Source organism: Podarcis filfolensis (assembly GCF_964270895.1).
Source record: "Podarcis filfolensis genome assembly, chromosome: 6".
NCBI classification, from domain to species: domain Eukaryota; kingdom Metazoa; phylum Chordata; class Lepidosauria; order Squamata; family Lacertidae; genus Podarcis; species Podarcis filfolensis.
In genome coordinates, this window is record NC_139609.1 from 81,039,164 (window position 1) to 81,062,008 (window position 22,845).

At 43.4% G+C, this 22,845-nt stretch overlaps 1 protein-coding gene and 1 long non-coding RNA gene across 3 annotated transcripts in view; both read left to right on the forward strand.

Annotated features, from left to right (window-relative positions):
- The window catches only part of PTPN1 (protein tyrosine phosphatase non-receptor type 1), an 86,111-nt gene that overhangs the window by 20,313 nt on the left and 42,953 nt on the right, over positions 1-22,845 (forward strand). The window lies entirely within an intron of this gene.
- LOC310764832 lies at positions 12,462-13,375 on the forward strand. The gene is made up of 2 exons (XR_014549249.1): positions 12,462-12,799; positions 13,026-13,375. It is a non-coding gene; the product is annotated as an uncharacterized lncRNA (long non-coding RNA).

Genomic DNA, 22,845 nt, shown 5'->3' on the forward strand with positions numbered 1-22,845 from the left:
AGAGCTTACAGAGTACTCTGCAGAAGTTTCTGTTGCTGTTCATCCTAGAGGCTATTTGGGAGTCCTTTGCTTGTGTATTGGCCAGTATTAGAAACCGAGATATGAAAGCTAGGAGCTAAATGGCACCTTCAACCTAGGTCAGAGGCGCCGCAATGGAGCATCTAGGGATGCTTTTTTAATAACAAGAATACAAAGCTGAAAATGAATGAACTGTAGCTAAAATCTGATGTTCATTTTTCACATGGTCTAGTCCTCATCTGAAGACTGCTAAAAAACAAGGCCGTACTTCACCTGCCCGCCCCCCTAATATTCTTAATAATAATAGTATTCTTCTCTAGTCTTCAGAGAGTAGCTAGAAGTGGGGAGGCAGAAAAAGGTCATCTTTTCCTTCTACTCAGCAGTTTTAATCTGAAATCTTAGGCGCAGAGCTCAGAAACTGCTCACATTAATGAAATTCCCTGTTGCAAAACGCACCTAGAACAAGGTGAGTTTCGGACACTGGTATTGGAATACAGTTGAGCATGATGTGGTTTGGACTGGGGAGTTCACACTAAGAACCAGATTGGCAAATCATGGCCGAGGGGCTTAATATCTCAACAATATGTGCGCAAACATTCATTTTCCTCTTTCAGCTGGCTAGACTGGCAAATGTGTTGGCACTGGAATGAGTAAAAACTTCCAAATTGATTCATCAGCTTATTTCCGTATTAATCACTCCAGTCTAAAAGCCCATATATCTGTTTAATGTAATTAGATTGCTCAGACTATAGCATTAGCTGGCCCTGAATAGGTATTTAATCCATTTCTTTTGTATTGTGTTGTGTTGGTCACATAAACAGAAAATGCATATATTAATGCTAGCTTGTCATCATTCATTAAGCTCTCTCCTTTCATCAGCATCAGGAAAAAAATTATTTGGCTTTTAAAAATTATTTCAAGCACAGACCTTCCTGTTTGCAATTCTAAAGAAAAGCTAGCATGGTGCAATATAATGACAGTTCCACATGGCATGTCACAAGATGTCAATATATATTTTTAAAACCAGGTGAGAGGTTTGTGGAACAGGGCAAGCTGAGGGTGCTTAAAAAAATAATAATAGTGTTTATTCCAGGATTTCAAATTGGTTTATTAGCATACACTTACGGTACCATGACATTCCTGTTTCTTATGCAAGCGGACAGGAAATTCATGTAAGCAGTCTCTTTGTGAACCATTTCAGATTTATTTCTGAAGGTCCCCTTTTCATTTTTCAGGACGAGAGGGGAGAGAAGTGGGGGGTGAAAGGAAGCGAGGATATGCAGATGTTGAGAAGTTTGCCTGCTCTTCTTTCGAGTGAAGAATAGTTCAGAAGTTTGTTGTCACCAGCCAGATAACTTTTCAAACAGTGGCTGTTGAGATACCGGAGTGAAAAAACCAAACCATTTGGCTTGTGTCTCCAGACCAGTCCGATCTGATGTAAATTTTGCTGCTGGCTTTATTGGCAGCCTGGATACCAGTAACATTCATGTATCCTCATATATACAGGCTGTATTCCTCCTTCTGTGCTAGTCAGCATTTCCTAGCAAGCGTTACCTTGACCGTTCAGTTTGCTTCCTTCTTCCCATGTTATTGAGTCTTTTCTGACCCACCATTTTGAGGGTTTCTCGCTGTTTACGTTGCCCCACCTCCTCCTTCGTACGTCAGCATCGCTTCTTGAAGAAGAACTTTTTTTTAAGCGGGTTGGAAGCCAAGTGACTAGCCAGTAAGCTCCTCTGATCCGCTGAGCTGGAAAAAGCATGCCGTGTGCAGCAGCTGTCTCGCCCCTTTCATCTGTAACATGGGTGTTGTGCTGCTGTTTCCGTTCTTGTTTCTGTATCAGCTGAGTCAGCTCCTGCTCCTGCTGTCAGCTTTGCAGCCACTATGAGACGAAGGAGAGACATTTTTTGATCCCGAGGTGCTCAAATAGCCGTGGAGATTAAAGGTTTCTCTTTCCAGAGGTTAAGTAAGGGAGGAAGAGTAACCTAATTCTCCACTGAGGGTGTTGTGGCCCTGGGTTGTGGTCCTCAAGTAGAGAGAGAAACAAGCCATTGTCTTGTATTGGCTCCGATTGCTGATGTGATGCATTAAATGTGTCGGTGTCAGAAACATAAAGAACTATGGATTCAAAAGTGAGGAGGAAAACCAAAACGGCAAGTGCGATCTGTTCCGTTATTTGGGAGTGGAGGGATTCAACAGTTGCTAACAGACATGCTGAGTATTAACTATCTAAATATTAGCAGTTCTTTGGTTGTGCATGTTCATTGTAGTCTGAATTTTTGCTTTGTGAGCTGCCCATGTTCTATTTGGGGCAGCAATAGAAATAATATTTTTTGAAAAGTAAGAATAAGAATAAGAATGTGGGCTGTCTATTATATAGATAACAACGATGCAACAAGTTCAAACCACATTCAAACAGAAAGAAGCACATGGAATTTGGGAGGCAAGGTCTTACAAGATGCACCAGTATTAATAGGGGTCTCAGCTAATGGACATGCCATACTTTAAGCAGGAACTGCAAAGCTGAAGAGCTGTGGTCAAGACACAAGTTTACAGCATAATTACACTATATGTGAGAAACATTCTTCAACTCCAACCTCCCTGACTGTACTTCATGGTAGAGTTCCATAGCCGCAGGCCAAGGCATCAAAAGCAGCATGACCTTTTTGTGGGTGGAGGTAGAAGATGAGCAATCTATTTTAGAAACGAATCTTTGAAGAGGAGACTTTTGGCTTCCTGTTTTCTGTCAAAGGAACAGGCGTTGCTGCTGAAAGGCCTCTATTCCACTGTATTTGTGACATGTGCATGTGTGTACGTACACACACACTTGGGTTCTACCCAGTGCAAGTCATACTCAAAGTAGACCCATTGAAGTTAATGGACACGACTAACTGAGGTTTATGAATTTCAGTGGGTCCTACTCTGAGTAGAATTCAGCTGGCTGCAACCTCCTGGCTTTACAGCTCAGTGAAAAGTGAGTTCAGAGCAGGAGGTGACCACAGAAGACAGGTAAATAAAGGAGTGGGGTGGGAGAAAAGCAGTGTTTGTCTGTGAGGAGGGATGAGTATATATGGTTGGGGTTCCTCGGGGTTCGATTTTATCCCCGTGCTGGTTAACATCTACATGAAACCGCTGAGTGGGGTCATCTGACAAATTGGAGTACAGTGGTACCTCAAGCTACAGTCACTTCAGGTTACATACGCTTCAGGTTACAGACTCCGCAAACCCAGAAATATTACCTCGGGTTAAGAACTTTGCTTCAGGATGAGAACAGAAATCGTGCAGCAGGGGCAGCAGGAGGCCCCATTAGCTAAAGGGTGCTTCAGGTTAAGAACAGTTTCAGGTTAAGAACGGACCTCCAGAACGAATTAAGTTCTTAACCTGAGGTAGCACTGTACATTGTCAGCAATATGCTGGTGACACACAGCCCTGCTTCTCCTTGACATCTACAGGTGAGGCAATGGATGTGCTGGTCTTGGCTCGGTAGTGGACTGGATGAGAACCGACAAGCTGAAGCTCAATCCACATAAGACTGAGGTGTTATTAGTGAACAGTTCCTAGACTGGATGGAAGAGAGATGGCCTGCTCTTGATGGGGTTGCACACTCTCCGAAGGAGCGTGGACATAGCTTGGGGGTTTCTTCTAGATCCATGGCTGTTGCTTGAGGCTCAGGTGTCATGGAGCGCCTTCCATCAGCACACACTCGCCCTGGTGAGAACACATGAGTATCTACGTCCCCTATATGGTGGGAGGCCACGATATTTTCATGGTGTTATGTGGTCACATATCAACTTGCTTTTTAAATTGGGTTTGGGTCACCTATAGATGCCAGGTTTTTTTGTATTTAGCTGATTGAATAGACCTAGGGGTGTCTACCAAAACAGTAGCATCTTTACCCTTCCCTTAAAACTATGAAAACTGTATATTCTACAAGATCAAAAAAAAGTCCTGTTTACTATATGAATATATGTACCATGCGTTTCCCTCTTACCTTGGCAAGTGGTTTCTCCGGCATGCTTTTCAAGTATAAATTGATGTAAATTATATTTCTGTTTGCCTTTATACTCTCCTCCTAGGCTTGTAGACTTGCTTCCTTCTACTAGACTAACAATTTTGCAGTTGGAAAGGTGGACGGTTCACTTTATCCACCCGGGTTATTAAATCTTCATGCTGGTGGTTAGATGTGTTCTCAAGTTTCAGGGCCAACAGGGATTTGAGGTAATCTCTCAATCATTCTTTGGGATTTAGTAAGTGATAATGGTACATGCAGATGAAAAGTGAATTACGAGGAGGGAACAAGCTTAGTTGCAGGGTACAGTGGTAAAGGTGTGTCAACATGGTCTGGAGGGTGAAATCTGCAGGGAGGAATGTCATGGGAGTTGTGTGATCTTCCAAAGAGGATTCTTCTATATTTAGAGATGCAAGTCCTTGCTAGTTGCTTGTACTTGGCTCTGCAAACAGGATTGGAGCTCTGCAAACAAACACACTCTCATTTCACAAGCCTACCAACTGCGGGCTGTCTAACTTGTTTTGCCCACAAGTCTTAATTTTCTTAGTATGGGGAAAAGGGGGAGGGGGCACGCTCTGAATTTTGGTCCAGTTTGTCCTAACGTTCTTGAGCCTTTAACACATTGGCGTAAATCAGGGTTTCCTAAACTTGGGTCTCCAGCTGTTTTTGTACAGTTCCCATCATTCCTGACCACACATCCTGCTAGCAAGGGATGATGGGAGTTGTAGTCCAAAAACAGCTGGAGACCCAAGTTTGGGAAACCCTGGTGTAAATGATACAGCAGCAGTGCATTACTGCAAGACACACCAAGGCCGCCAGTGAAGGCATGGCTTTGCTTGGTCACTAAACTGAAAGGATTCTCACTTGCTTGGATTATCGCTGTGCCTGCTCTTCTGCCGCTTGTGGTGCAGCAAAGGTAAAGGGCGTAAATGATAGGAAACTGCTTTCTATCATTGCACTGACTAGCCGTGGCTCTCCAGGATTTCAGATTTGTGCTTTTGCAGCACAAATTTTCGCTCTGTAAGTCAGTATGCAGCAGGCGAATCCATGGGGGAAAAAACAAGAATACTTGAAGATTTAATGGTAGGTGGCCTTGTCTGAATTAGCCCTTGGAAAACCTTCAGTCTTGCAAGCATGCTTCGTGAGAAGTGAATTTTGGACCTAGTAACAAATTCCTTATTTCTCATGGCATGCCCATGCTGCATAAGCTGTCTTTCGAACCTTAAACTGAAAAGGGTTGGAATTGTAGGCAGTGCTTCTTATTACCTCTAATAATCTTCCTCCTTCTTGAAGATTGGGTTGGAAGCTATGCCCAGCCAGCAGTACTCCCCTCGAAAATTAAGCAGAGGGACACTTACCCCATCCAAGCCTCCTCCAGAAGAGCAGATTGTTATTTCTGGGCTATAACATTTTTGCATTCCCCCTTCTCTGTACTATTTTTTAAATTCTACTGGTTCTTCTTTCTCTCTCCCCCCCCATTTTTTTGGTATAACGTTTTTCACAGATATGCTAGCACTTTTACATTTATTTTCCTGAATCTCTAGGTCTCTTTTTTTAACTTCAGTATAAGATATATTCAGTCCTCATCATTCGTTAATCATATCTGACTTTTTCTTGGTGCCATTTGCTACCTGAGATTCTTAAACTGGTTTTGAAGATTTAAAAAATGAGCACTCCATTGTGCAGCTTTTGTTCCCTTCCAAAGAAAAGAAAAGTTTTTCTTAGAACCATTTTCTTAGAACCATTTAGATCTATTCTGATAACTCATTTGAGAAAAGTACAGTGTGTGATTGTGCAGATTGCAATGTGCATCGGAGAGAACAGGCTAGAATCGCACTATGCTTCTGTGAAGCAAGGAGCAAGTTTAATAAAACATACATGGTGTCTCTCTGAATCATCTGGGTAAGAAATCTGCAACCGAGATCCAGAATAAATAGCACCTTTAAGTAAGCAGTCATTCTTATCTGAGTTGGACAATGTGTTCATGTGCATATAAGGCATTTTTTTATCAAACTTGTCTCTAGCCCTCATTGAATCTTTCAGGCCTTGGGTAACTTGCAACTTAAAAGGTAAAGGTAAAGGGACCCCTGACCATTAGGTCCAGTCGCGGACGACTCTGGGGTTGTGGCGCTCATCTTGCTCTACTGGCCAAGGGAGCTGGCCTACAGCTTCCAGGTCATGTGGCCAGCATGACTAAGCCGCTTCTGGCGAAACCAGAGCAGCGCACGGAAACGCCGTTTACCTTCCCGCCGGAGTGGTACCTATTTATCTACTTGCACTTGACATGCTTTCGAACTGCTAGGTTGGCAGGAGCTGGGACCGAGCAATGGGAGCTCACCCCGTAATGGGGATTCAAACCGCCAACCTTCTGATCGGCAAGCCCTAGGCTCTGTGGCTTAGACCACAGTGCCACCCGCGTCCCAACTTGCAACTTACCTACCCCTAAATAAAACGCCTTGGCTGCAATTTCGCTGAAGTTGCTTTGAGGGGTGTGCAGACTGAGATTTTTCATTGCCATGCAAGGCCATTTCACACCTCCCCTTCCACATACCTGGCAGTGGGAAGTAAATGTATATACAGGTTTGTGGTTTGCTAACCGTGATGTAAGCCATACTTGTTGAGTTTCCTCACCCCTTCCATCAACTACGTATTTGCCTCAGAGGAAGATTGGGGTGTATTTGTATGATTCCCGCCCCCTAATTTGTATGAGTTGCTACGTATGCATCAAATTTAAACTCATCATACAGCCAATGGTCTAGTCTGCATTTCACAGTAAACTATAGTTTACCATAGTGTACTTCGGTGCGTTTGACTCCTCCCCACATACCATGATCCCTGACTTAGTGTTATGCCCAAACCATGATGTACAAACCAAGAATAAACCTTGGCTACAGATTACTGCTTGGGAACTCAGGGGGAAACAACATGGCCAGAATAGGTCCGTGCAGAGTTTACTGTGACATGCAAACAAGGCCAATGTGTTTTAGAAAGACTCCTGCAGAATACAGTCAGTAGAAAACGGTGTATTGTACAAATAAATGTGTGTGCTTTGTAACCTCTCCCTCAAATTGAGACTTGAAACATTGACCTAGCTTTGAAAAATGAAATTTAGAAGTCACAGCTTCGTTCTTGGAAGTTCCTGCAACTTTCTGACTTGTAGATTTTGGTACTTCCTCTGTAGAGAATAACTTTATATAGAAGGAAGATGGATACGTACTTTGGACTACTGCTGTGGCAAAGCAATCAAGAGAACTTGTACAAATGCGGAAGGTGCTAATGTTTTTGCACCATTTCAGAATGCACGGGGGTGAAATTATTGATTTAAATGTTCTTCCATATCTTGGTTTTCTGCTAATCGGAGATTTAAGCTTTCTATGTGGAAAAAGAACCTCTTAGACAATGGGGGCACTAGCCCTTAGTTGCATGAAGCTTCAAGTGGTTTATACAAAAAGTGATATATAGTTTGGTTTCTTCAAAAAACAAAAACAAAAAAACGAGAGAAACATCATGTTGTAAACTGAGATGCACTTTGAACATTGTGTCCCGTTCCAAGTTTTCATGGCACAAACACTGTCTGTCCTCAGCATGCCACCAAAGGAGACTTACTCTCTGACACGGGAACAATGAAATATGTGCCAATGGCTCAGTCCCTACCCTTTTCCCGTTTTGTGTGACTCTGGTTTTATTATTGGATTATTCAAATTTGTGTGCTACAGGAATCTCAGCTGCACAAAGCCTTTGGTGGAAACGAAAATGCGGTGAAAATGAAGCCAAACAAGTGTTGGCACAGACCCTTTCAAATTTATTTATTTATATTAAATTTATATACCACCCTACACTTGAGGATCACAGGGCAGTTTACAGTATAAAAGCACCAAAATACACAATGGCTAGCAAAACAATAACCCCCACACTCCACACTCAATTTAAAAGGCCATAGATTCTTTAATTGGCCAAAGGCCTGGGATAAGAAGAAGAAGAAGAGTTTGGATTTGATATCCCGCCTTTCACTCCCTTTAAGGAGTCTCAAAGCGGCTAACATTCTCCTTTCCCTTCGTCCCCCACAACAAATGTTTTTTGCCTGGCCCCTAAGGAGATTCAACAAAGGCCTCAGGTGAGCCTCCCTGGGGAGAGCATGCCACAAACAGGGAGCCACCACAGAAAAGGCCCGTGGTTGTGTTGCCACCCTCCGGACCTCTCGTGGAAGGGGCACACAAAAAAGGACCTCAGGTGATGATCACGGGGTCTGGGTTGGTTCATATGGGGAGAGGCAGTCCTTGAGGTATTGTGGTCCTGAGACACTTAGACACTTAGTTCAAAACAAGTTCGGCTATCCCTGCCCAGATAGGGCTGCAACTGGACCACCAGCCCAAACTGATGGAAGACCACCAGCCAAAACTGATGGAAGTCACCACTGAGACCACCTGAGCCTCAAGTGACAGTAAAGTTTCCAAGCTGTTTCCTTGGGCAATCCCCATCGAGGGCAATCCCCATCAAGAGCAGGTCACCTCCCATCCATTCTTATCCTGCCAAATGAGGGGCTTGTGTCTCCATTTGGTTTTGCTGTATTCCTACCTGCTATGGAAAAATAGTATGGGAGCAGCTCATGCCTCGGAAATTGCCTAAGACTTAGGTAGTCAGGCCATTGTTCCATCTAGATCTGTGTTGTGTACATTGACTAGCAGCAGCTCTCCCAGTTTTCAGCCAGGGTCTAGTGTAGCCTTAACCTGGAGATACTGGGATCCTGGGATCTTCTGCATGCAAAGCAGATGTTCTACCACTGAACTAAGTCTCTTACCGTTTGTTTGTGTTCGTCAGTAACCCATTTACACATTTACAAGGCAGGCAAAATTTTCATGTTTCCAGGAATACACTTCCTCTATCTCCTCATCATTGCCAACAATCATGTGAAACAGATCCCTGTCTATCTGTCAAAGGTCAGGTAAATTGTTAGTAGCCAGATCCAAGTCCAGGGCTCATTGAATTTCTCAAACTAAAAAGCTATCCAAGTTCTGTTTTCTGCAGAACACTTATGAGTAATGTTCTAGCTTTGCGAAAACGAGAATGCTTCTCCCTCTTTCATTAACCTGAGCATATTTTTAGTTGCAAAACATTAAAAAACAAAACAGAGTTTACAATAGATGCAAAACTTATTTTAAAACTTAGGATAAATACTTTAAATGTAGGGTGAATATTTCATTGAGTGTGTGAAAGAGAAATATAATCTGGAGATAAGTACATGAATTTCAAATGAATTCATGCTAAGAGGTTGAAAGTATAGCTAAGATTACATCTACAAGAGGTTACACTTAGGTGTAATTAATATTGGATGCTTAGGTAATTAGAAATGATTATATTACACTATGCTTTGTTACATTATATGTATTCTGCACGAAGACGTCCTTAATGTATGAACTAAAAGCTTTAAAAATAAACTTTTGTTGATGTTTTAAAAGTATTCCTGTATCTTCTTTTTTAATGTGCAGCCCATAGTTTATTGGTCAGAAAGGCACAATCACAGCAAACCATTAACAGTGGTTTACTGTGTCCTACAAACAAGGTCTGTATGTGCAAGCCAGGAATCATTATTTGAAATAGACTCGTTGAGTTATGAAGCTAGTTTGTTTAACCAATGAGTTAGTTTCAAACCACAGTTCCTGATTCATCTGCAACAAGTCAGAAATTGGGGAAAGTAAAACCGAACCGTGGTTTGTTACTCTTGACTGGAGGAGCACTGAAGCTCAAGACTTTGCTTGGCCTCACAGAGACTTGATGATATATCTTGGTTTAACATTGTGTACGGACCAGGGCAGTGTGCATTCAGATTGTTTCCACTACATTTTAAATGTCTGTACCTTCATTCAAAGTAATATTGACACCCCATAGCAGAAACAGGATTGCTCTCTCTAGGCTTAGAATAGAAACTTTGGATCCTGATATAAGGTCAGTAAAGAACACTCTTTACTGGAATGATAGATCATTTTTCGGTTCTTCTTCTTGCCAAAAAGAGAACTTAAAAGGAAATGCAGTACTTCCCAGTTCTGATTCCCAGACATCCTTTTATTTGTTGATTTGGAGTAAAGCCACAATGTCAAATAATCCTGTTTAACTTTTAATGGTCAGGAAAATGTAAATGTAAGCATACAGCTTTCCTACACGATTTTCTTGAAAAGACTGATAATTTATTTCTCATACCCTGCTCATCTGACTGGGTTGCCCCAGCCACTCTGGGCAGCTACTGAAGACAAATAAATTTTGGGGTGACACAAAGTGTTTTGCAACTGTTCTGCTCAGTTGAAGGACACAACCATTTAATCACTCGGACAGCAATAATAAACTGGCAACAATAATTAACACAACAAATTGCAAGCTAGAGTTGCTAATAGCCAAGTTTCCTCTTCAGCTGGAGACCATAGGTCTGATTCTTCATGAAACTCTGAAATTAGTTGGGTTATTAATCCCTCCCTTTAATAATTTAAATAGTTTTAAGGTGAATGTTTGGCTTTGCAGCTACTACTCCATAACTTATTTTTTGGGAATCACCAGCTCTGTGCTGGTGCTCTGATAGTTCCTTTTATATTGGGTTTACATCTACCCTTCGTATCCACATACCTTTGAGGACATTACTGTTTCAGTATCTTTTGGAATGATGGATCTGCCCGGTGTCTTTTCCTAACCAGGATTATACCTAGATAAATATTAGGAAGCTTCCTTGGACTTGCTCATTCCTTTCCCAGTCATTGTGGAGAGATGGAACATGTGAATCCAAGGCTCACTACAGATCTGTCCAAGGGGTATTGTCCAGGAGAGGGGAAAATATTGGCAAAAAGAAACTCTGAGATTAATGTGGCAGAGGCTGCAGAACATTGCTTTAAAAATAATAATCTTGAGACATTTAAGTGTGCAGTCCAATCATAGTCTTGCAGTCTGTCCTTGGTTAAGGAAAATATGGTAAATTGTGCTGTCAATACACGGTGCCATGATGATGATGATGATGATACAAAATAAAGGAATATGCTATATGTGCATTACTATTTATTATTAATTTAGCTCTACAGTTTAGTGTCTTAGTTTTAAGTCTATATATACAGAACATCTTCTCTTGGCCTGAAAACAACAACGAATTGTATACAAAAGAAATGGTCCCATCTAGATACAGTTTTGGTCAGACAAGTTTAAGCCTGCGGTTCTCCTGAATAACATTTTTGTCGAATGAAGCAGTGAACTTCGGAAGTCAACATTGTCTGAAAGCACTAGTATAGATAAACAAATTTATAGGACGTGCATAATGAAACATGTCTGGCTTCCATTAGCTGATACCGAGGCATGAACATTTTACACATTTTCTCCTTTATGAGCTGTTTCTTCTGGCTAAAATTACATTGAAATAAATAAGCAGTCTTCCTCTCTATCGAAAATTAAAATCTTTATCCTTTTTGTTTATACCTTTTAGAGCAGACTTTTCTGTCTGCATTCTGAAAGTGGATTGCAAAACTGGAAATTAAAACTATAACAGCATCATAAAACAGTAAAGCGCAACGAACACGGGGCTTTGGGTATAGTTTAAAGCCAAAGAGCTATCATTCTACATAAATCAGCAACCAGCTATTAAAAAGCATGAATAAAAATAGCATAAGTGCTGGCTTGTGGATCTCAGTTATTGTGTTGGCCACCACCCTGTCTTTTGACAATATTGCAGAAGGCAGACTCCTTTGAGTAGGATTTCCCTGTTCTTCCTATATACATAAGAAATATCAGTCCATTATGCTGGCAGTACCTATCGCTGGAGGAAGCCATGCACTGATGGTACATTGCAAAAGTAAGGGGTATGAGGAAGGCCGGGTGGAGTTTGGAGCTTGTTGAGGCAGAAGTGAGAGTTTACTTGGAATCGGGTGGTTGTCCATTGGCTAGTTGCACTTCCAGTGCATTATCTTTGCAGAAGAGTGCGTATGCAAGTTCAAATGCTTCCAACAAGTAAATATAGTGCCCAAAACAACTGGTCCCATTGACACGCATGGAGGCAAGGGGTTGCATCCAACTAAGTCATGACCTCCTCTGGGCAAATTTGGGGGGAGTGCAAGGGGTGCACAGAGGGAAGGGAGGTCCCACTTCACAAACAAAAATCATTCTACTCCATTCATTGACTTAGCTGGGTGCAGTTCTAGGATCCCGGATTGCATATATCGAGTTGTGCGACACAAGGCCATATCCCTTTGTTCCCATGCCTAGAGAACGCACAGATGGTGCAGAAGCAGCGTTTAGTTGTTTGTGTACCCAGCAGCCAGGGAGAGGAAAGAACAAGTGAGTAATGTTATCTTCTCAGAACCCTTACAGATACCTTGCCTTGGGGCAAACGCCAACCAGAACCTCAACTCCACAATTGAAACTGGGTCTTCAAGGACAAGGCATGCACAAAGGGTAAGCAAACAGAGAGGCCATCTGTCTTTACTCCTAGGTCACAAAGGGTCTCCCCCCGCCGCAAGACCCCATGTAGTTTGGGGTAATGGTATGAGCTGCCATAATGGTGGGTGGGGTTGTTTATGAATGGGTTTTACACTATACAGAAAGAGTTTCTTGGGGCCCTAAACTCCCAAATGTATGCACGATCCTACAATACACCAATGAAGGCATAACCGCCTTTGTTGGGAGAACGCCAATCATTGATGGTATAATTCAGGACTTGTTTTTCTTTACAGGTTATGAGCTGAAGCACATGGAACAGGGCAAGTGTTAAGCTGCATGCAATGTTCTAGTGCAGTACTCTGCGTTGGATAGGTGGGTATTGTTATGATGACTACATTATCTCCCCATAGTGAACCCCCAGGCATAGATGTCAGGGGCTAATGATTTGCACTTGGAAGATGCAAAACTAGTCAACTGGCAGTGGAATGGCTCCTGAATAATAACACACTTTCTCACCAATCCACAATAAACATTTAGTCATCTTATTTGCTGCAGCTGCTTCTCATTATCTCCCCATATCTGTCTCATCTCCCCTCAGGCAACCATTTAACATGCATCAAGGCAAAGTGTTTTCCTACCATCCCATTCCCCAAGCCATGCAGATGCCTGAGAGGCCTAAAACAACAACAGCATTTAGCAGGAGGGAAGCCAGCTATTCTTCTTTGGGATTGCCACCTTTTCCGTCAAGCAGGGCTCCTGTGCCTTTCCAGGATGCTGGACAGACAGCGTGATGTGGATAATGGAAACAGCTGTCCCCTGCTGATTTTCTGTGGGTTTTGAAGGCACAGCAGGTCTGCATAAACCAAAGAGTGGGCAGCCCTGCTCATCTGAGTTGACTTCAGAACTCCTTTGGCAACGGATGCTGCTCAATAAAAGTTGTGACTATTTCATCTGTGTGTCTGTTCTCAAAACTACTCTTAGTTATTCATCCTGGATGGCTTCATGATAGGGCAGTGGGTTTTCTACCAACAAACCCCATCAGGGTTGAGAGTCTCCACCTTCTCCATGACCTTGTCCTTGGTCCATGGTCCATGTTACTCATCCTGGATGGCTTCATGGTGGACCAGTAGATTTTCTACCATCATACCCCATCAATACTGAGAATCTGCATCTTCCCTATGACCTTGGCTCTGGCTATCACGTTCTGTGGGTCTGTCTTTCCATCCCTTTTTTTCTGGCAATCTACCCAGATTGAACTTGGGATGTCACAAAGCCTAAGCCTGTGCTTTTTCACTGAGATACAGCGCTCCATACGGTCTCTAGGGTCCCTGGATGTGATGTTTGGGATAGAGGGGGAGGGAAGGGTGTGTGGTGGCTCTTGGGAGACTACAAAGTTCCCATTGTGGGTCTTGCCTGTCTTTTCTTTGCTTCTGTGACTATATGGTTATGCTGTTGCTTTGTGACATGGAAGGCCTGCCTTTCCATAATTATTGCCATAGACTGTAAGCATTGCCACATTGCATGCCCCAAAGGTGGGAACTCAAACACACATCCCTTGCCTTTCTTTTGTGTTGTCTTACCAGTTGTGTATCTGGCAGCTCGTGGGTGCTGCTTAAATGTCAATTCTTCCTCATGTGGTTCCCTATCCCATGGAGGAGTAAAACTTTTGCTTCCCCTTCCACCGACACCCATAGATGTGTTCTGCACAGTATTCCTAGCTTAGAGTGTGCAGAATCGTTTCAGTGGGTGGGACTTGTAATCCTTTTCCTCAGTATCCTCAGAATTCCAAACATGTGCTTCCCGAATGCTGTTGTGGTGGTCAGTCTCTGATGGGGCAGGTGCTGTTGTCTATTCCTGCAAGTGTGCCTGAGTCGATAGCTGTCGTTCCTGATGGTACCATGGGGGTGTGGTTTCTCAGTGCACTGTGGTTTCTGGTGACACTGTGGGAGTGTTGGTTGGTGTTGGCAGGTTGTTGTATTGGCAGCTGTTCCCTTTTGACTCTGCTCTTGGTTTCCAAAACATTGCTCTAGCAATGTTTTAAGTCCTTGTGGTGCAGCAGCCAGCATAACGGGGACATAGGATTTTGACCTGCAGCCAAGCTCTCAATTTCCCATAAACTGTGCTCCTTGATACAGAATGATGTTACTTCTTGCCTGTCGCTGACTCTGCTAGCCAGGGTTTGAATTGTTGTCTGTGTTGATGTTTCACCCTTGATAGCACCTGAGATGGATCTCCCCTGTTCTGGAAGGCTGTTAATTTCCTAATTGGCTCTTGCCTCTGCATAAAAGGTAAAGGGACCCCTGACCATTAGGTCCAGTCGTGAGCAACTCTGGGGTTGCGGCGCTCATCTTGCTTTATTGGCCGAGGGAGCTTCCGGGTCATGTGGCCAGCATGACTAAGCCGCTTCTGGTGAACCAGAGTAGCGCATGGAAATGCCATTTACCTTCCCACCGGAGCGATACCTATTTATCTACTTGCACTTTGACATGCTTTCGAACTGCTAGGTTGGCAGGAGCTGGGACTGAGCAACGGGAGCTCACCCCGTCGCGGGGATTTGAACCGCTGACCTTCTGATCAACTAGTCCTAGGCAAGACCCGTGTCCCTTTGCCTCTCTGCATACTGGTACCTAAAACCTGGCAAGCTACCTCTTCACTCTTCCCCACTCCCGCCATTCCATTACCACCCAATTATAAGAGTTTTCAAACTTCCTCAGTGAATCCCTCCCAAAAATGAAGGAGACAGGGGAGGGATGGGATTTCGTTTGCAAAAAATTGCTCTTTCCCAGGCAGTGCTCTGGCAGATGATCAAACGAGGTAGGGCTTGCTCACACCTCTGCAAGGACACTTGGCTCATTCTTCCAAATCCCTGTTCCTAAATCATTCACGAATTGTTTATGTGCTTCCTGTGTTTCCACTAGCTCTAGCCCACTCACTGCATTCCTCAGGTTTTGACCTTGTGTCTTGTTCTCACGACTTCCAACTGGGGCTGATGCTATATGCCTAAAACCGGATTTCCAAACTACAGAAGCCTCATTGTCGCTAGCATTGTAATGCACTTGTGTCAGTGAAACCTGGGCAGGAACAGCATCGCTCTTGACGGGGCTGGAGTAAGGAGACAGCACGCGGTCTGGGAGGAAGGTGGGGGCGTGTGGATCCGGGTGGGGGAAGATGTCCATTGGGGCCCTGAGATTAAAAACAGATTCCTGGATGGAGCCCTGGCACAGTGTAGCCCTGATTTTGGAAGCAAAGAATGGAGAATTGTCCTGGGGTGGCGATGGCAAAGAATTGGAGTGAGTGGGTGAGGAAAGGTTGGGAGGAAAACTTAGGGTAGATTTTTGCGAACCCAGGCCTCGATTCTCTGCGCTTTGTGCTGACAAATAGGTATGGTCATTTTTTAATTTCTAAAAAGAAGGATCTGCCGGGGAAGCCATGCTTGACAGTCATCATCATTATTTATTACATTTGTATATTGTCCATCATGCTTGACGTGTTGCAAATGGTGTCCTCGTTACTGAAAACAGATCTCAGTCCCGTCCGTCTCCCCAGTAAACCACAGCATAAATGAAGACCTATGCAGGGCACCATTTTGTTTATGGTCCTGGCAGGTGGCTGTGGCTGCTACTGCTGTTAGTGATGGACCCTGTGTGCATGAATTCCATTTTTCCTTTGAGAAAACAAAGGGAAATACGTATCTCTTGGGGAAAAGAGGAACACCAGCAGCAACAAGGTTTGATGGCCATGGAGAGAAAGGAGGTTGAAGGTAAATGTTTCGCATAGCCTTGGGCTAGGGAGGGCAAAGAAATTGCCTGGGGCGTGGATGTGGCAGTTGAATGTTTGCACATGGATTGGAATTTAGCCAAAAACGTTTGCCTGTCATGCAATCTATCTGTCAAAGTTGCTATCAGCATTTCCTTCTTGTAATTCCCTTCTCCTTCCTCACCTCCCACCCCAATATTTATACATATAGTATTGTAGCTGGGAGAATAATGCAATTGGACAAAGCTCTCTTGTTTTGGTTTGAAAGGTTTCTGCAGTGATCTCAATACCAAATGGGTTTGCATTTATGTGGTGCCGTTCCAACTCAAAACTCTGAATGTTCCCTTACTGAATGCAAGCTGTCCAAACACTAGAGATCTGCTTTTTGCTTTGGTTTTATAAAGGTCTGGAAGTACTTTTTTGAAGGTTGGGTTGATGTATGTCTTGTGTAGGTTGTGCTTGAGTGAAATATCTTCAGATTTTGGCTTTTACATGGCATTGCTACTTGTTGTTTAAAAGCCAAATGAACTTTATAGGCCGTAGGTGGAAGATCACACATCCCACAAACAAATTTCATTTGCTGTTTTCTGAACTCAAAGCAAATGCTCCAGTGTAAAAGTGTGAGCTGTTTACCGTTTGCCTTGGAAAAGCAGCGAAACGGTGCAATTATCTAATTCTAAGTTTACATGCTTTCAAAGAGCACAATTTTCAAGGCAGAAGAACATAGGACTCCTGTGGACTTGCCGCATCTGAATGCCTTCGGACACTTCAATTTTGGTTTCTCCTCTTTGCATGGTATTCGAAGGTCCATGTTACATCTGCCACTTGTTAAAAGAGCATTGAAGCTGTCCGTTTCCTTTAAAGCACTGGTGAATGCGTTTGATGGAAATATTCGTCCATGGAAACTCTCTATACTTGGCATATGCCTTGCAGTTACAAGCTAAGGAAGGAACATGCCTGTTCAATTGGGAAGCTTTTGAACATCTATATAGAGCCATTCTGCCACATCCAAATTTGATGGGGGAAGTGAAGTGATGCTCCTGGCAGTCTTGCTTTGGCCCAAATCGAGCTCTCGCTTTTCCAGCCTGGCTTTGGCAGTCTCTAGTGGCTGGCTCTCAAGAGTCTTCAGCTGTTTTTTAAAACTTTTTTTTTGGGGGGGTGTATTTTTAATCCTGGCAACTAACAACTTTTGAAGAGCTTCAGCTGGTTCCTCAGACCCACTTTAGAACCAGAAGTCCTCCTATATATCCTGTTAACGTGGGCAACATATGTTACCTGGAACTGTTTCATTCATACAGTGAACTCTCTTTTTAAAATCAGGTTGGGGAGGAGTTTATTCCTCGTGGTTACAGAGGGATGGGATGACAAAAATGCGTGAAGATTTGAAACAGGGAAGCTGCCTCATCTTTTATTATTTTTGTGCTTCGCCTTGTATTATTTCCCCTGGCTTGATTTAACTTTAAGCAGCTGTAAATTACAATTCCAAAAGGAGGAAAGGCTAAGCAGGCCAAGTTTAATATGTAGGCTAGCTTGAAATTTACTGGTTATGTAAAGAGCACATAACCCAAAACTACAACTGTGGCACCTTAATGCCCAACAAAGTGAGTGTTGATAATAGTAAAGGCAAATATTACACGAGAAGCTCCTAAATGCAGCTAGCATTTTTTAAACTTTCTTGAGCACCTTAGTATAATGTGCTTGTGGGGGTTAATACAATGATGGCTAACTCTCAGCCCGCAGGTATGACCAGCTCATCCTATCCTTCAGGTACCATCCAATTCCTGGCTCTTGTTCTTCACACAGTGAAAAGTGAGCCTGCCACAGGAGCTCTGGTGGTATCAAGAGCAGATGTACAAAACTGGCCGCATTCTGTTTCTGACTAGTCGCCGTCCCCTTCATAAATGCCCTAGAGAACTCTTAATAGGGCTGTCACTCTGTATGGGACACCTGTCAGAAATTAATTTTCATTTATTTAAAATAATTAGAGCCTGCCCTTTATCCTAAGATTTTAGGACACAGAATAATAAAAGTATATATTATGCATAATCCATTTGCAAAAGAAACAGATGGCACTGATGTAAAATTGAAACAATCATAAACTTCATAATATCTAAAGGCTTCAGCTGAACAGTCAAAAGCTTGAGAAATCAGGTTTTTAGCTGGGTACCATAGTAGGTACCGGCCAGATTTCAGACATTAGAGAGTTCCCTAATTGGGGTGCCACTACAGAGAAGGTCCTGTTATATATATCACTGTAGAAAACCCTGGTGGGACACTGAAAAGAGCCTCACCATCAGATAGTAGCTTATGGGCAGGACTGTGTAGGGAGAGGCACTCCCGAGTGTTTAGGTCACATGACTTTCATGGCTTTGTAGGTCATTCACAATAACTAGAAACAAGCTGGCAGCCAGTACAAACCCCCGAGAACTGTTGAAATATGGTTTCGACTGGATGATCTACTCCAGTAATTGAGCGGTCACATTTTGGACTATCTCAAGTTCCCATTCAGTTCTCAAGAGCAGCCCTAAATAGAATGCATTACTGTAACCCAAGCTTCGTGCCCTGGATTTTTTGACCAGGCTCTGCAGAATTGCACCGTGACCCAGAAGCATGTCCTTAGTCTGTCTGCAGAAACGCTATAGCTCAGTGCTAGAGATCTGCTTTGCATGTAGAAGGTTTCAAGATCATTCCCCAATATATCCAGGTACGGCAAGGAGATTACTTTGCCTGAAACTATAGTGAGCCACTTCCAGTCAGTGTAGACTTTACTGAGCTGGATGGACTAATGGCCTGACTCTGCGTAAGGTGGTTTCCTGTGTTCTGTGCCCTTCTTTTTTGCTTACAATACCCATGTTTCTAAGTTGTACAGCGATACAGATCTTCTATGAAGAGCTCACCCCTTCTAATAAGCTGGACATTATTGGATTAATGGGACCGTTTCCATCATTTGGGAAAGTGATCATTTAAAGATCTTCAAAGATATTTTTTGAACAAAAAACTGGAGAGCTAGTTCTATTAACTTTCCAGAAAGAACAGAATGTTGTAGCCTAAATAAGTTCATAGCTTTGAAAGAAAGAACGAAGCTGGAGGAGTGCAGTAAGGTTTCAGAACATTTCTGAATGATCAGCAGCTGTGCACTCCCATCACAGTATGTTGCTATAAAAGGGAAATAAAGAACATGCTAATTGAACCTTCACGAACCAAGCCACCCCAAATGCCTAATCTCTACAGGGAAGGTAGAAAATTTAACGATATATAATTCCTCACAAGATCAAGAGAAATGAAAAATCTTCAAATCGGTGACTAACGAAGCGCCACACTTTTTTTGCTCTACCCTAGATGCTCTACCGTAGGTGATCACATACATCAGGGGGTCACTAAAGGTTCTGTGCTGGTGAGCACATCTGGAATCTTGAGAGGAGCACACTGTCAGCACTGGCACAAAATGGCTGCCGTGGGATGCGTGTCCCGACACAAAATGGCTGCTACAAGAGTGGCGGGGTGGGGGAGGAGAGAGAAGGCCTGTGAAATGGTGCAAGCATTGTAACCCCCCCTCATATCAGTGGGAGGAAAGGCACATCTCAGCCACCACCAGGATTGCTCACAGAGAGAAGATCTTTGCACCTCTCTCACATGCAGATCAGAAAAAAGGATTGGTGTCCAGTCCTGGCAGCCAAGTAAATGTGGGTATGTCTTAGGATGTGTGTTCAATGCAAGAGAGGCCAAGCCATTGCAAACAGGAACTGAACAGAGCAACAGACTCTGGGGCATTGTGCGTGTTTGATGGTACCGTATGCTTACTGATACCTCTCATGGGTGTCGTAGGTGGTACTTCAAGGCCTACTGGGACCGGTGGGTGCCATATTAGCAACCCCTGAATACGTAAAACTGTTTATGAAGGGGGAAAGAATGACTGAAAAACTGTTTCTCTTGACCGTGCAATCCAGAAGTGCACTGTATGCTCGTGTTACTTTATGCCAGGCATAGGCAAATTTGGCCCTCCAGGTGTTTTGGGACTACAATTCCCATCATCCCTAGCTAACAGGACCAGTGATCAGGGGTGATGGGATTTGTAGTCCCAAAACATCTGGAGGGCTGAGTTTGACTATGCCTGGTTTATGCTGTTCACAACAAAAGCCTTGTGACACCTTAGACGTACCACGTGCATTGCAACACAAGTTTTTGTGGACTCAAATCTACTTCTCATCAGTTCCATCTGAAAAAAATAGCTTTCTACTCCTCAGAGGTATCTGTTAAATCTTCAAGGTGTCATAAGACAGCTTGTTGTGTTTGCTGTGGCAAACGCAAGTGCCCTCTGCAAGTTGTGATGACAGCTTAGTCCTGTGCAAGTTTACTCAGAAGTAAGCCCCATTGATCTCAGGTAAGCACACATACGAAACTGGAGCCTGAACTTACCATCTGTTACTCTGTTCTGAGGTTTCCAGATTTATTTACAAGAACAAACGAGATTCAGTGCCTCTTATTCTATTGGTTTTCTGCTGGAAATCAATTATGAAGTTGTGCCTTAATTTATTTTTTGAATCTTGATTCTCTTAAATGATGAACCCTTGCAGCTTTTAACAATGTGACCAGATTTGCACTTTTTAAATTTTGTTTTTGTAGTCAGTGACAAGGTTTTATCAAGCACCTGCTTTTTCTCCTCCTCCTCTTCACAACTTGTTAAACTGTGGATTGGTATAGTCATGAATAACTTAAGTACATTGATTTCAATGCCTCAAATGCCACCCGTAGTAATCATTAAAACATGAACAAAGAAAAATCGTTCATGCTTATGTAGAGAGGGAAAGAGGATTTGGGATCAATGGGATTCTCATTTTTACAGAATGCAAACATGTACTCAGAGCACTCAGCTCGCTACAGACTGCTTGCATCTGCCATGTGGAGGTGATGCTGATCTACTGTTGAGGGTTATTGCAAGGCTTAAAACAAGATAATTTATGCGAAATGCTTTGAATATTCTTAAGTGTTGTTGATAGCAGTGATTACCCACAGTGTTGATATAAGATGAATGTTATTTATGAACACAGACAAACCTGCAGACCTATAGGAGGTTTGAACATAACATTATGAACACAACAGGGGAACAACAACATCTTGCTAGACGTTATCGTGGTTTGTTTCTGCCACAAATGTGCCGTGTAAACAATATGCTTCCCCCCACCACCTTGCATTCAAATAACAGTGGTAGTTCTCTGTAGCATGAGCTTTTGTGCAGATGTTTTGTGGGTTAAATTCCCCCTGATTGTCCCTGATGGGCTATTCCGGTTAGAATAAATCAATGGAGAGAAATCTGAGTTTTGTCACTTGGGAATGTGTGGGTTGCAGTTACAGTTCATATTGCAAACCCTTAATGGTAACCAAAGGGGTGGGGGTGGGTCAGGACTGGATCTGGCAAGCCAGATCAGGATCTGACCCACCTTCTGGACCTTCTGCAGGATCTGACCCACCTTTTGCAAACATGTCTGGCAAATGTTTAGGGCTTCCCACAGTAATCTAATATCAGATTCTTTTCTTAATTTGCCACCCTGTGACTGTGAAGGCAGGGATTGCTCTTGGTACGCCAATTGGAAGCCCTCCTTTCTGCAGGAATTGGCTCCCCGTGGGCGTTCCAGTCCCCATCAGGATTTTGCAACTGGGGCTGAATCAGTGAGTACTGCAGACCTCGCTTTCAGCAGGATTGGCCCCAATTGAGAGTGCCTGAGTTGAACCTGAGTTGCGCCTGGTGTCAAATGAAGATACAGGGTGCAAGTCCTACTTCCAGAAGAGACTTCAAGGACCTTGGTTATCCATTTTGATATGCACCTTTACCTGTGCCATGCCTGGCATCCTCACAGGCCAAAATAGGGCCCCTGGCAGGCCTTTTTTATTCTGTGAACTGGAGGTTCCCCATCTCCTGATTGGCATGTTGAGGCCACACTTAGTAGAGTGCGTGCCAGTGTATCCTTACGAAACTCTCTGCTCCTGCCTTGCGGATTATTTCTTAGCCCGTCCAGATGTTGCAAAGTCGTTTAAGTAGCGTGCCTGATATTGGTAAATTTATAGCATGTCATTATTTTTTTATATACAGGTCTTTGACAGCAAGTGTATGAATTAGGCATGAGCAGAGACCACAGCCGCTGAGGCATAAAGGTTTATGGTGAAAACATGCAAAAGGAAATATAATTCTTCTCAGAGGCTGGAGAAGAAAAGGGGCACCCTGAACATGCACGATGGGAAGCTAGTTCTACTGAACTGAAGGGAGCTTGCTTCCAAGGGCATGCTGTTTGAGAGGAGGTCGTACTCCATTGAATAATAAGTGCATTAATCTCTTGCAGCATGGAAGCTCTTTTCTCCTTGTTCCTGTGAAGGGTTTTCTGCCAGCTGATTAGGACTTTCTTGGTGCTGCTCTTGTTCTGGAATGGCTTCTGAAGGAAGACTGGTTTGATGGACACTCCATTACTTGTGCACTTTGTTGTTGTTTAGTCGTGTCCGACTCTTCGTGACCCCATGGATCAGAGCATGCCAGGCACCCTTGTCCTCCACTGCCTCCCGCAGCTTGGTCAAACTCATGCTGGTAGCCTCGAGAACACCGTCCAACCATGTCGTCCCCTTCTCCTTATGCCCTCAATCTTTCCCAACATCAGGGTCTTTTCCAGGGAGTC